The sequence below is a fragment of the Mustela nivalis genome, assembly GCF_964662115.1.
Source record: "Mustela nivalis genome assembly, chromosome: 3".
Lineage (NCBI taxonomy): Eukaryota > Metazoa > Chordata > Mammalia > Carnivora > Mustelidae > Mustela > Mustela nivalis.
Genome location: NC_139022.1, coordinates 10,362,055 through 10,376,200, shown reverse-complemented (window position 1 = coordinate 10,376,200; position 14,146 = coordinate 10,362,055). Strand labels below are relative to the sequence as shown.

Sequence of the window (14,146 nt, the reverse complement as noted above, 5' to 3'; positions counted from 1 at the left end):
TTTTTAGAAATCTAAAATATGACTTCTTATGGTTTGTGTCTCCATATTCCTTTATTGCCAGTTTGAACAAATCCACATGCTTTGATTCAAAGGTAATAAATTCCTCTTATTTGGAAAAATGATGTTTATTTTTCTTCTCTCACCCTTAGCAGGTGGTTTCATTTCAGCACACTTCAGAGTTATAATTTCATGCTTATTTAAAACATTTATTATGATCTACAGAGATGAATTAAACTTTTATTTTTTTAAATTACTTGAAAAAAAAATCTGTTATTTTTAAAAATGTATTTCCTTTGAAGGGTTATTTTAGAGCGTTCAGAGAGGATCTAGGAGTGTGATATTATGCAGTTTTAAGTAGGTTTGAAATGGTTATTTATATGATTGTTTCTTTAAGGCTTATGTATATTGTCCATTATATGCTATAAAATATTTTGAAAGTAAATTTAAGGTATGTTTTACATAGTTTATTTTTTGGAAAAAATTATTGAAATGACTTATGAAATTCAGTATACTCTCAACATTAATTTATTCTGAAATTTACCAATTGTCTATTGAATGTATTATATAGCAGACATTACTTCAGACTACACTGGTAAATGAAATACTTGGCTTTGTAGAACTTTTATTTTAATGGGTGAGACAATTAAAAGCTATAAACCTTAATAAAAATTGCACAGTGCATTCAAAAATGATGAGTACAATGGGGATAAAGAAAAATTCGATCAGGGTGAGAAAAATCAAGGTTGCTAGGCAGAGGTTGGTGAGTTAAAATTTTTAATAGGAAGATCAGGGTAGTTACAATGAAGCTGACAATTGAACAAAGGTATGGAAAGGTGATGAATTTGCCCAGAACTATCAGCAATAAGGTCACTCCAGACAAAGGAATTGGCTATCTTGAAGGCCATAAGGTTGGATCATGCCTGGCATATCTGAGGAATAGCAAGGAGGCCACTGTGCGTGACTGAAGAGTAGCAGGGAAAGAGGTCACAGAGGTTAAATGAGTGGCTAGATCATGTAAAAGCTTAATCTTCATTGTAAAACTCTGGCTTTTATATTTGGAAACTTACTGTGTGATAGAATTTCTGCTAATAACTGAGAGTTCAAATGTCCATAAAATTTCAAGGATTCTTATTCTAGTAAGAAAGAATAAAGAAAAAGAGTTCATATTTTTACATGATGTTACAAAAGCTCGGAGATCCAAGTGTAGGAAGCTATGGGAGCACAGAAGAAGGCACTAAAATCTCACCAATATATTTGATGACTGTGACTATATGTAAATTTGTATTTTCTAGATTTTTTATAGTCATGCAATCACACAGTATATACTATTCATTACCTGGCTTTTCATTTCTCAGCATCATTACTTTGAGAATCTCCAATTGTAAAGAGTTCATTTTGATGTTGAATAGTAATCTCTTTAATGAATAGATCATAATTTGTCTTTGCTCTATTGATGGACATTGATGAACAATCCACTGTTTTCAATTCTTTTTTTTTAAAGATTTTATTTATTTATTTGACAGAGAGAAATCACAAGTAGATGGAGAGGCAGGCTGAGAGAGAGAGAGAGAGGGAAGCAGGCTCCCTGCTGAGCAGAGAGCCCAATGCGGGACTTGATCCCAGGACCCTGAGATCATGACCTGAACCGAAGGCAGCGGCTTAACCCACTGAGCCACCCAGGCGCCCCACTGTTTTCAATTCTTAAAAATAAAGCTGCTATGAAATTCATATACAAGTCTTGGTATGAACATAGGGTTTGTTTCTCTTGGTTAAATGCCTAGAAGTAAAATGGCTATTTGTGTAACTGCAACATATTTTGCATTTAAAAAATTTTTCAAACTATTTTCCAAAATGGTGGTATCATGATATAAGCCAACAACAGTTTAGATTTTTTGTTGCTTCCCAATCTAGCTCAGACCAATTACAATTAGCCTTTATAATTTTAGCCATTCTAATAGATATGTAAGAATGTCACATTATGATTTTAATTTGTATTTCTTTAATGTCAAGATTCAGTGGGCTGAGGTCTGGAGCTGATGACCAAGAAAGAATTCTTGAGACATATTTGCTGCAAAAGGGTGGTTTATTGAGGCATTGGGACAGAACATGTGGGCAGGAAGAGCTGCAGTTTAAGTAATCTGTGGTTGGTGGAAGGTAAGGGAAAGGGAGGTTTCAAGGGAGTTTTCCTGTGCTAAAGAGGAGTTGTCTTTTACCAAGCCATTAACATCTAGATAGTTGGGAGATGCCTGTCTTGCAGGATTGTGAGCTCTGCAAGTTAACTCTTTGTTTCTCGTTTATGGGGGTCAGGGGTGCCTGAGGAATGTTACACATATTACAGAGGGGAGCGGGTGTAGAGGGGGTGCAAGGTGCCAGCTTTTGCTTTGTCCTCAGTCAGCTTCCTGCTACCTCATCAAGTTCCAAAACTGAGAGGGTGCTCGTGGGAGTGAGGGAGTGTGAGAGAGTGGGAGGGCGGGAGGGCGGCGGGCCTAGGGGAAGGCGCCCAGCCTGCTCCTGCTCTTTGTTTTGGAGACTCAGGTAGTCCTGCCTAATTGGCCACCATAGAGCCTGAGTTTCCAGGGAGGCAGAGGCATCCTTCGCAGCTGTGGTTCCCGGGTTCTTCCAGCTGCCAGCCCCACCTTCCCGCAGGAGGCTGGAGAACCTAGGGGGACCACAACTCCCACAAGGCCCCGCATTCCAACAGAGCCTGGCTGATAAAGGGGCGGGGTCTGCGTGGAGGGGCAGAACCATGATGCAGGGGCCTTGGGGCTCAGCGTCCCCATGTGGCTTTCTGGAGCTCAGGAGCTTTCTCATCGCTGGATTGGCATCTGGCAGCTGGACTCATTGGAGTCCTGGGGTGTCGCCTCGGACCTGCTCTTGACGGGTAGAGTGTAGCGAAGTGTTAGCTTAGGAGGCACAGTGCTAGGGACTGGGTAGCGCTGAAGCTGCTGGTTGTCCTGGGCTTCCTGAGGAGGCTGTCTGAAAAAGTCACAGGTGCTGGTAGGGAAATCCTGGGGGAAAACTGGGGCTCAAACCAGAACTTTGAGCCTCTGAGCCAGAAGCCAACAATAACTGGGAAAAAGTCCAATGGCGCTGAGGTGCTTTACTTTTGGCTGAGAAGATAAGCAGGAAGGATAACAAACCAATGGGATGTCTGTAGACTTCTACTGGAACTTTTAGGTCTGTCTTCTGTAATTCCTTACCTGTCACTCAGAGGTTTTTTCTTTTTCTTCCTTGGGTTGCCTTCTTATGGAACTCCTTAGCTTGATATTCCATCTCTCTGGTTTGGTTTTAAGCAGTGCTCATTCTGCTATTCAACCCATCTCTTTGAAAGGTTTCTTTTTACTTCTGTTGCTATTTGTATTTCCAAGATATCGGTTAATTATTTTTATAACTGCCAGCTCTCATTTCATGATAAGATATTCTGTCTTATCCATATGATTAATTTTATTACATTGATGTTAATGTCTAACACTTTTTCCCCCCCTTAGGTATATATTCTCTCTTGAAAGAAAGGATAAAACATATTAAAGCTGTTCTTTTTTTACGTGGCTTGATTTTTCTGAAACATTTGTGATTGTTGGTTTATGTCTCACTCATTTTTATGTACCTCGAGAGTCACTGCTTTGTAGTCTCTTTGCAGGAGGGAGGGGCATGAAGAGGATGAACTGCGGGGTATTTTTTTTTCTTTTTAATGAAAATGGGTAGAATCAGGGTTTGTAACCTACTGGTCACCTGGGTATCCCACCCCATTCCTCCAGAGCCTCGTAATCATTGGGATTTTGCTTGTTTCTTTTACCCAAGCTCCCTTACTCTCCAAGCTGGAAGCAATCATCCCATTTTCTACTTCCTGGAAGGCTATACTTTGGTGAAGCTTTGGTTATAGTCTCTCAGCCAGTTCCCCTTTCATTTTCTTTCTTTCTCTCTTTCTTTCTTTCTCTCTTTTCTTTCTTTCTTTCATTTTTATTCTGGGCTCCTTTCTCCAGGTTTGCACTGCCTTTCCTTATGTACAAATGGGGATAGTAGGAAAGAGTGACTGAGAAGCTCTTTCAGTTTTTAAAAAAAATTTTATTTATTTATTTGACAGAGAGAGCACAAGTAGGCAGAGCTTCAGTCAAAGGGAGAGTTACAAGCAGGCTCTCTGCTGAGCAGAGACTGAAGATGGACTCGATCCCAGGATCCTGGGATCATGACCTGAGCCGAAGGCAGACACTCATAATTGACTGACAACCTTCGTGGCAGGCCCCTCCCCGAGAAAACAAACCAAGAAAGAAAAAAAAAAAGGACTACAAGAGAACAACCACTACTTCATAGGAAAACTTGTATTGTTCACCTGTTCCCACTATTCCGGTTCATTTTTAAATTTTTTTTTACACATAGGTATTTTTTTTAACATATTTACCATCACAGTGAGTTGTACAGTACATCAAATTCCAAATACCCTTCTAACCTAACTTTTTGATACATACACCTATGTTTTTCTTTGCATTTTAATTTTTTGAATTCCTTTTTTTAAATTTTAGTTTAGTCTAGTTTATTCCTTTTTAGTTTTATCCTCTAATATTCATATAGAGTTAAACTTCAAAGTAATCCCCTTTCCCCAATCAATACTACCCCAATAGGTAAACCAATTTTTAATACCCTTTATCTTAGGAAAGTTGAGTCCTTTAACAAAGATATCCAGGAAGAATCAAAACAACCTTCCTCGCACACACTGAGAATTTATAAGAACTCTCCCATCTTCTTCCACCAGTGTTTCTGTGGTTTTTGTGTTTGTCCTGATAGCATATAAATTTTACACTTGTTGTTCTTTTTGACGAGGTTCTTTCTTTATTTGCATATATATTTTTTTTCTCTTGTCATATACTTGTATCAGTCTTTTTATCTCTTTTTGTTTGTCTACTTAATTAATCTTACCTTGGGGCCCATCTGGGCTGAACCTTATTTTTCATCTTCCCTTTCTTTCCTGTCTCTCTCTCTCTCTCTTCTTCTTTTCTTTTGTTACTTTTTTTCTTTTCTTTTGTCTCTCGTTTGGGTGGGAATCCTGATTTCTCAAAGTGAATGTGTATATTTGAAGAGAGGACCTCAAGACCTCTGGAAGTCTGCATGCCTCATTCACTGGGCAGGGGACTTCCTGCTTCAGGTATTTGCACAATAGACTCCAGTTAAAGCCCACCTTCAGCTACGAGTCGAAGCCATGATTGTTAAGAACACAAAATAGGGTCCTCCATAGCATACACGATGTGACCAATAGGCATTAATGGTCACTCAAGGGTTCTGGTACATTGTTATCCTCCAGTAGATTATAGAGGTAAAAAAACATCTGAAAGAAGGATGAATACCCAACTTTTGTAGCAACATGGATGGGACTGGAAGAGATTATGCTGAGTGAAATAAGTCAAGCAGAGAGAGTCAATGATCATAGGGTTTCCCTTATTTGTGGAGCATAACAAATGGCATGGAGGACAAGGGGAGATGGAGAGGAGAAGGGAGTTGATGGAAATTGGAAGGGGAGGTGAAACATGAGACTATGGACTCTGAAAATCTGAGTATTTAGAAGGGGTGGGGGGGAGGTAGGGGGAACGAGGTGGTGGGTACTGGGGAGGGCACGTATTGCATGGAGCACTGGGTGTGGTGCAAAAACACTGGTTACTGTTACGCTGAAAAGAAGTAAAAAATTTTTAAAAATTTTTAAAAATCTGAAAGGTTTCCAGGAAGCAGTGGGTTTTGTTTTGTTTTGTTTTTTAGAAAGAAGAGGAGGATGAGTCACTGAATCATAAACTTTTGTCTTTAGCTTGGCAGGAGTTGAGGTATAAGGTCCTAGGTCTGCATGGAGGTGGGTAGGTCACAGGGAGATAGTGAGGTTAGTACTCCGAAGGGGAGCTGGCATGTGGGCTTGGGTATCAAGAAATCACCAATGTAATTAAGTGGGATAACCATGTTTGTAGTGTGTGTGTGTGTGTGTGTGTGTGTGTGTGTGTGTGTTAATTCTTCATAGCTGGGGATACTGAGTTAGATGGTTATGGATCCCCTATCCAATTCCAACATTCCTAGTATTTATGACTTCTCTTGCTCAAATATTAGCAATGGCTATGGAGAGAAGGGTTAGACCCAAAAGCATGGAGCACAGTGTATAGAAAGTTTTTCCCAAGCTTGAAAGTAGGCTTTATTAGTATATTTTGGTCTACTCAGGCTGCTATACCAAACACAGGCTGGAGGGCTTAAATGGCAGAAATGTATTTTCTCACAGATCTGGAGGCCAGAAGTTCCAGATCAAGGTGCCAGCAAGGTTTGTCTCCAGTGAGCCTTTTCTTGTTGGTCTATAGATCACTATCTTTTCAACTGTGCTCTCAGATGGCCTCTTCTCTGTGGGCCCCCAGAGGGGAGTTAGGGGGAGTGCTTTCATGTGTTTCCCCCTTATGAGGACACCAGTCCTAGCAGATTAGGACTCCTGTGACCTCACCAAGCCTTCAGTACCTCCTTCTAGATAGGCCCTATCTCCAGATGCAGTCACACTGGAGATTAGAAATTCTTCATATGACTTTTGTGGGGACACAATTCAGTCCATAACAATTAGTACAGGAAAAAAACCATGGAGAGAATTCCAGAGGAGTCACATGTTGATGTTATAAGGTAAGTGGGTATAAAAGAGCACCTCTGAAGTCCAATAGGTCATTAGAGCTAGAGGCCGACAGGAAAGTCCCGTACGTGCCACAGTTTTGAGTTTGATGCAAGCGCAACTCTGAAGGGAAGATATTTGGGAGGCCTTGGCCAACCACTACTTCCAGCCAGGGGTGATTCTCGAGGGAGTATCTCTCGGAGTGCTGCCTAGAATCAAGACTTTGGGGTTGGAAAAGTGCCACTTCCAAAGCTGGAGAAGGATGGTGCTGTAAGTTACTTGAAGAGTACTGTTCTGGGAGATAGGAGATCTGGGGTGTCCTCTTTGTTCTGCTGCTGACCAGATCTGAAAATGCAGATTAACTCCCTAACAATCCCAGTTCTACCACCATGTGCTGCTGTCATGTGTCCCAAGCCCCAGAGTTAGTTTTATCCATAAGCAGAAGCTGGTCTTTTAGTTCCCAATCTCTTAATCGGGCTGATCGTCACAATATAGAGCAGACACGTGACAGCCACAGGGGAGAAGTAAGGGTTGTCTTCCCCTCAGGGAGAGTGGAAAAGCTCTAGGAGAGGGCATACCAGTAGACCAAAGGCAGCCAGTGCCGGGGAAGAGTGTGCTGATGACAGCCTTGTGGAGGGAGGGCAGAAAGAGCCACCACCATAACACTTGAGTTACAGATCGTGCTTGGGGATAGAGAAGGGATCAGGACACGGTAGAGCAGCAGCTGGCAAAGTGATTCTGTTGAGCTTAAGCTCATAGTGCCTTAGCGAATTAGAATGGGAAATACCTTGCTATTGTCTGTGACTCTGTGATTGTGTGAGTATGAGTGACAGAGTGGGGACAAAGAGAGAGGGAGAGAGAATACATTAAATTTTAAAGAAGGACAAAAAGGGACGCCGGGGTAGCTTACTCAGTTAAGCATCTAACTTTGGTTCAGGTCATGATCCCAGGGTCCTGGGATTGGATCCCATACCAGGCTCTAGTGGGGGGCCTGCCTTCCCTCCGCCTGCTGCTTCCCTTGCTTGTGATCTCTCTCTTCCTCTGTAACAAATAATAGTAAAAAATAAACGAGGGCGATACGTTATGTTTACTTTTGTTACTGATGCCAGACATGGGTTCAGAGGATTGAAGAGGGAGATCCAAGGAGCTAGCCTCTCAAGAGGAGTGAATACCTAGTCACTGGTAAGGCCCCTGGTCCTGCAATACAATATGGCTCCTGTGACCTGGGTCCTGTTACATGCCCCTCGCCATCCTATACCCGATAGTTTGATTCTTCATTGCGTTCAGTGTGGGTAACTGGGAGAAGCTATGACACTTGGCCCTTTGTGGAGGAATTTTAGTAGTATAAATAGCAATAGTTATCAGTTCTGGAGCACTTCCATGACTCTGCTGCAGGCACTGTGCTGTGACCTGGGTTTAGAGAAGTGAGATAAACATAGAAATAGATGTGGGCTCTGTTCCCAAGAATCTTAAACCCACTATTCTCCTTGTCCCCTTCCCATTCTGTCTTCTTACGCCCTTGTGCAATCCCACCAAGCAGGAAGCTTGCTTCTCCCCATCCCTCTGCTGCTCCCCCTAATTGTTCTGTCATTCTCTCTCTCTGACAAGTAAATAAATCAAAATGTTTTAAAAAATTATAAAAAAGGCAAAACAAATAACCATTTTTGGAGAGTGATTTTCTGAATGCAGTTATGGGCAGTGCTGGGTACTGAAGAAGACGCTCTGCTGACCAGAGGAGTGGGGAAATTCCAGAACAAATTCCACAGGTCATTGAATATATCACTTTCATCACCCCACCCATAGCACTCATTAATCTCTAGCCCAGCCAATATGTTGGTTATAAAAATGAGCTTTCTCCAAACTGTCAGGAAGTTCTCGTTTTAGCAATGTAAATCATTCTGATCTTTATCACTAATGTGATCTAATCCTGTCTAGTAAAGAAACTTGAGAGTTCTATATCTCTGTAAACATTTAAGAAAAACAATGGACTCAACTCTAATTACTTTTTAACTAACTTGACTTGCCAAAGGAAGGAGAAAGTAAATATCAGAAATCTTACCACTAAGCACAAGTTGCAAGAAATACCTGCCAAAATGTGGTTCAAAATATAAGTAACCAGTCTCCTTAGAAGCCTTTTACCTTCTTATATCTGTTATGTTGGGTAAATGAGTAGTTACTAGAACACAGCTGGCTCAGTGATCACCATTCGGCTTACCCTCAGAAATATAAATCGATTACATGTTTAGCCCGGTAACTGGACACTGATATAGAATTATTCACTGGCTGATTCCTAGATCAGAAACCACAAAAAATTTTTCTTTTTTATGGAAGTATGGCTGTTACAATAGTCTCAACTGTACCACATAGTGATTGACTTAACTACTCTATATGTTACAGCTCTAGATGTAACATTTTAATAAAACAACATCTTTGATGGTATCATGGAAATGTAAGTGCCTTGTGCACTTTTCTTAATGTGTATAATTACCTAAACATCATAGTAAGTAAATCAAGGCCATTGTCAAGCTTCCGTCAAGGAGAGTCCTTAACTAGAGGAATTTCCCATTGCTCTCAGGATGATAACCTCTGAGTTACAGGTTCCCTTAGTTGGCCTCACACATTTGGAGCCTTGTGGACTTTCTGACAGCTGAGCAGCATATCTCTGTTTCAAGCATTGTGATCCCTGTTCTTACTGCAAGAGTGACAGTTGTCACTTTTCCTGTGACCCCTGTCTTTAGGAATGTGTCTGACTCAGAAAGTCAAGTCAGTAACCCCCAAAGGTATTTTCAGGAGAACCACCTCAAAGATGATCATCTTAGATACTGTCAAGAAAAAAAAAAACTGAAATTCTAAGCAACGTCCATAATAAGTCTTTTCATGTTGATAAGGAAAGATTTTCCCGTAATACCAGATAGGCTCCATGAAAGTGAGATCTTTACCTATTTTGTTCACCGTGTCACCAGTCCCTAGAAGAGCGCCTAAGACATCACTCAAGATTAGGTTGCTTTGAATGAATCAAATGAATGAATGAACTGTATCATTTGATAGTGAGGTAGTTTATGGTCCTTAGGCAAGAAATGGGATTTGTGTTGGGATTTCAAGAATGGGAGGTGCCGAAGAGAAAATTGAGAAGCTAAATGTGAAAATATGCAATTTACTGACTGGAGTAGTTCTGAACACATTTCAAACATAATTAAACTACGGCTGTGGGTCTGTATGCGTTTTCATAATTTTCCCTTGAAAATGTGAGGCATACAGATGTCATCTCCAGTGAATTCTCCTTGTCTATATACAGAATCACAAAAAAAAAAAAAAAAAGGCATTCTGACAGTCCTCAGCCCATCAACTCCAGGATTGTGACTCTTTCCTCCCCATGTTCTTTCTGACATCATGGACTTTCAGGTTGACCTCTCCCATCTTGGGTCCAACTCTCATTAGCTGTAGAAGTCATGTGATGTTTGTGATGTGAGGGTGGCAATACTCTCTGACCTTTGGTTACAATATGTCTTTGAAAGCCAGTGTTTATTCTGCTTTTACAGCATTTCTCCTTTTGAACTGGCCACCTTTTAAGTGGTCATTAGCCACATGAGGCTACTAGCCATGGGACTTGGACAGCAGAGGTGTGGAAAGTCCGCACATTCTTCCACTCAAAGGATATTGTGAGTTATGCTACATCTTTTTTTTTTTGAGTGTCTTTTTTAGATATTTAAATTCAAATAGCCATTAGATAGTACATCATTGGTTTCAGAGAATTTAGTAACTCATCAGTTGTGGATAACCCTTGGTGCTCATCACATCACGTGTCCTCCTTAATGCCTATCACCCAGTTACTCCATGTCTCCCACTCCCCTCTCCCCCCAGCAACTCTCAGTTTGTTTCCTATAGTTAAAGGTGCCTCATGGTTTGTCTCCCTTTCTGATGACTCCCATTCAGATTTCCCTCCCTTCCCTCTAATCCTCTGTACTACATCTTAATCTCAACAGTCAAGCAGTGGTAGTAATTCAGTCATGGAGTCATGCATATTCTAAATCTGATGAGGTGGATTCCTATACTGCCTTTGTCTCTGCTAGAGCGCTTACATTTGTTATATTATTGCAGCTGTGTTCATGTTTCTCGTTCACTGAATGTCTGATAAAAGAATTAGTAAAATGTGTGACTGCAGAAAATACAATGGTCATGGATGATGAAGATTTTCTCCTTGACCAGACTGGAGTCAAGTTCTTCTGAGTCCTCTTTCTGTCCAGCCTTGACCTCAGGCTCCGCCCACTTAGCCCAATTTTAGCAAGAAATCTGCTTAGTCAATTTTTCAGCAATCTCCTATCTTACTCTTGATATCAGATCAAATTCCTTATCTCTCACCCCTGGTATCTTACCACTTTTTTAAAATATTTCTTTATTTTGACAGAGAGAGAGCCTGAGCAGGGGGAATAGCAGAGGGAGAGAGAGAAACAGACTCCCCACTGAACAGGAAGCCCAATGCCAGGCTTGATCCTGGGATCAGATCATGACCTAAGCCAAAGCCAGAGATTTAACCAACTAAGCCACCCAGGTGCTTCAGTATCTATAACGCTTAATATCTGATCAAATCCCTTATTCCCAGGGCACCTGGTTGGTGCAGCTGGTTGAACGTTTGACTCTTGGTTTCTGCTCTGGTCATGATCTCACGGTCCTGAGATTAAGCCTCACCTAAGGCTCTATGCTCAGTGAATAGTCTGATTAAAATTCTCTTTCCCTCTCCCTCTACCCCTACCCCTGCTCCCTCTCTCTAAAATGTATTAATAAGTCTTTTAAAAAAAATTTTTATCCCCTGATCTCAATAGTTTATGACCCTAGCCATCCTTCAACAATATTACTGTCCAGATGGTTTAGCCAGAATCCCTTCATCCTTACCCTTGATGTTCCATCTTAATTTTACATTCAGTGACCCCCACCATGCTCTTTAGCTGTAAATCTCCATTCGTCTGAGCTGAGCCAGATTTCTCTCCCATACCATAAAATCCCATTGTAGTAGCATCCCTTGAATAAAATCTTCCTTACAGTCTTTAATGGGTGTCACAAATTTGTTTTTCTTTAACAGTCAGGAGGGTGCTAATGGAGTACCATGACAAAAGGCCTAACTTCCTATAATGGACATTTCCTTGGTTTACCTGACAAATACTCTTTCTCTCTTCTAAGGAAAATTTCCAGTTCTCAGTATAACTGCCAACTGGCCCAGGGGTGGACAAGTGAGTCAGATGAGACCAAAATGAAAATTCTGTTGAGAAACTGGACCTTGAGGATTCAAGCCAAGGACAAAAAAGTGTTGGTACTCCATTATTCTGATGGTCCATTAACTCTTGCTTTTTTGATTCCTGTGTCTATCACTGCCCCTGCCTTTTTGAAGATAATGACCATTCATCTGAGTACACGGTTCACAGAATCCCTTTGCAGTGGCCCATGCGGGCCAAGGTAGTAGAGCATAATAGATCTCTGTAAGTTTTTAAAAAATGTCTTTGTCCCTGTTGCCCATGGCCATTAAAGACAAAAGGTCGGGGTTAGAGGGATATTGGAAAAGGTGAAGTTATAGTTACTCACTGATTTTTTGATTGGTAGAGAGAAAGCAACACCTACATACAGGGCCAGTGGGTGAGTGGAGGAAACATCTTTGGCTCTAGGAGGAATGGGGGAAGGAGAAATATTAATATTCTTTGTCTTTGGAACTGCCCCTGAAGACTTCCCCACACAGGAAAATGACCTAGCATGACTCTCCTAAACTTCGGCAAGCCCCTTAAATTTAACTGACATCTAGATCTGATACTCCCTGCTGGAAAACTCTGATCATTATTTGATTGTTATTAATTTTATTTTAAAATTATTTTTAAAGAAAATTTTAATCTAAATACAATTAATTAACATATAATACTAGTTTCAGACATACAGGTTAGTGATTCATCAGTCTTTTATAACACCCAGTGCTCACTGTATCACATGCCTTCCTTAATGTCCATCACCCACTTACCCCATCCACCCATCCCCCTCGCCTCCAAGAACCCTCAGTTTGTTTACTGTGATTAAGAGTCGCTTCTGAGGGGTACCTGACTGGCTCAGTGGGTTAACCTATGCCTTCAACTCAGGTTATGATCTCAGGGTCCTGGGATCGAGCCCCACATCAGGCTCTCTGCTCCCTGGGGAGTCTCCATCCTCCTCTCTCTCTCTTCCTGCCTCTCTGCCTACTTGTAATCTCTGTTTGTCAAATAAGTAAATAAAAATCTTTTTTTTAAAGTCTCTTCTGGTTTGTCTCCCTCTTTGACTTCATCTTGTTTTATTTTTTTCCTTTACTCCCCTATGATTCTGTTTTGTTTCTTAAACTCCACATATGAGTGAAATCATATGATAATTGTCTTTCTCTGACTGACTTATTTCGCTTGGCATAATACCCTCTACTTTCATCCCTGTCATTGCATATAATTGCCATTTATTTTAACTCGACAGAGAAGGCCACTAGAAACAGCAGGTGATGGCCCCAGCTCCTGTCCCTCCATGCAGAACATCTGTCAACACCTGTGGACATCTTTTTCTCCCCCCATTCCTATGAATGTTGCTCAGGTGTTACATGGCATGGACAAATGCTGTTGGCTGGTGGCATGGACACAATGGACAAGCTTGGCCTTCGGTAAAACAAAGACTGGATTCAATTACTCAAACTGAAACAGGAATGCTTGGATGAACAAGCCTGCCAGGAAGTCCCACTGGAGGTACTCAACCTGTGCCCCTTCCCTCTTTGGACCAAGAACCCAAACTTGAGAGATGAATGGCTTATCCAAGGTTATGGCAAGGTTACACAGAGCTGAAACTAGACACAGGTGTACATGCCTATTGATCAAGGCAGGCTGTGAAATCGAACTGCCTCAAATCTTGATTCTTTTTGCCACTTCTTATTCTCTGACCCTGTTTTTCATAGTTTAGGATGTAGGAATAATAAAAATAACAGCTAATGGGGTATCCTGACTTTTTGATGTTTTAGTTCTTGTCAGACATTTACCATAATGCTTAGCACATGGATATGTGTGTGCACACACATGCACATGCTTGACACTCAAAAAATTGTTCCCTGATATTAACTTTATCAGTGCACTTTGCATGCACCTCCAATTGGCTGTTTTGTCACAAACTGAATAAAGCAGAACTGTCAAGTGAGGAACTTCAAAGCCAAAGCATTAAGTGCTTTGAAAAACCAGCACCTGGGAGGATTTGTCTCAGCATCTGTGATTAGAAGGCAGCAAAAAGAGACTTTGGGGACACAGTTCACCCCTTCATGAAGCAGCCATTCAGAACTTTCTCCAAAGGGCTAATGCCTAATCTTCCAAAGCCCATCAAGAACAAGCTTATGGTTTGTTAAAATCAGATTTTTAAAAGATTTTTATTTATTTATTTGAGAGAGAGAGAGAGTGAGAGAGAGAGAGAGAGCGTGAGAGGGGAGAAGGTCAGAGGGAGAAGCGGACTCCCCATGAAGCTGGGAGCCTGATGCAGTCCTTGATCCTGGGACTCCAG

General features: G+C 41.1%; 1 long non-coding RNA gene across 2 annotated transcripts in view; it reads left to right on the top strand.

Annotated features, from left to right (window-relative positions):
- Positions 1-13,384, top strand: part of LOC309861294 — a 174,650-nt gene extending 161,266 nt beyond the window's left edge. Inside the window, exons 2-4 of one of the 2 annotated variants that reach the window (XR_014309847.1) lie at positions 10,156-10,275; positions 11,792-11,917; positions 13,088-13,384. This is a non-coding gene — a long non-coding RNA (uncharacterized lncRNA). The remainder of the gene's footprint in view (positions 1-10,155; positions 10,276-11,791; positions 11,918-13,087) is intronic. The other variant, XR_014309846.1, reaches the window with a different exon arrangement.
- The last annotated feature ends 762 nt before the right edge of the window (positions 13,385-14,146 follow it).